At 41.2% G+C, this 813-nt stretch overlaps 1 pseudogene; it reads left to right on the top strand.

Annotated features, from left to right (window-relative positions):
- LOC103207314 overlaps positions 1 to 813 on the top strand; it is a 10277-nt pseudogene that overhangs the window by 1134 nt on the left and 8330 nt on the right.

The raw sequence follows: 813 nt of genomic DNA, 5'->3' as shown, positions 1-813 counted from the left end.
GCTATGAGTCGGGTCCAACTCGACGGCACATAACAACAACAACAACATTCATTGACCATCCCTCACATGCACACAAGGAGATTGAAAATATCATGGCTTGTGTCAGGCATACCTTAGTCCTCAAGGGTACATCATTGCTCCCCAGCGCTTGAAAGAGTTCCTTCATGGTTGACCTGCCCAGTGCTACACGTCATCTAATGTCTTGACTGCTACTTCCATTGGCATCGACTGTAGAACCAAGCAACGTCAATTCTTTGACAACCTCTATCTTCTCTCCATTTATCAGGATGCTGCTTATTGATCCAGTTGTGAGGATTTTTGTTTTCTTTATATTGAGATGTAATCCATACTGCAGACTGTATTCTTCTCTTCAACCTTCATCAGTAAGTGCCTCAAGTCATCCTCACCTTCAACAAGCAAAGTTGTATCATCTGCATATCTCAGGTTGACAGTGACTCTTCCTCCAATCCTGATGCCATGTTTTTCTTCAAATAATCCAGCTTCTCGGATTATTTACTCAGCATATAGATTGAATAAGTATGGGAAAAAGGATACAACCCTGACGTACTCCCTTCTTGATTTTAAAACAAGTAGTGTCCCCTTGTTCTGTTTGAATGGCAGCCTCCTGGCCAATGTACAGGTTCCTCATGAGTACAATTAAGTGTTTGGGAATTCCCATTCTTCTCAATGTTATCCATAATTCGTCATGATCCACACAATCAAATCCCTATGCATAGTCAATAAAACACAAGTAAACATCTTTCTGGTATTCTTTGCCTTGAGCCAAGATCCATCTGACAGCAGCTATGATAT

The sequence above is a fragment of the Orycteropus afer genome, unplaced genomic scaffold, assembly GCF_000298275.1.
Source record: "Orycteropus afer afer isolate SDZICR_OR568_19922 unplaced genomic scaffold, OryAfe1.0 scaffold00363, whole genome shotgun sequence".
Taxonomy (NCBI): Eukaryota; Metazoa; Chordata; class Mammalia; order Tubulidentata; family Orycteropodidae; genus Orycteropus; species Orycteropus afer.
The sequence above is the reverse complement of the archived record's forward strand: the minus strand, read 5'-3'. Positions and strand labels throughout refer to the sequence as shown.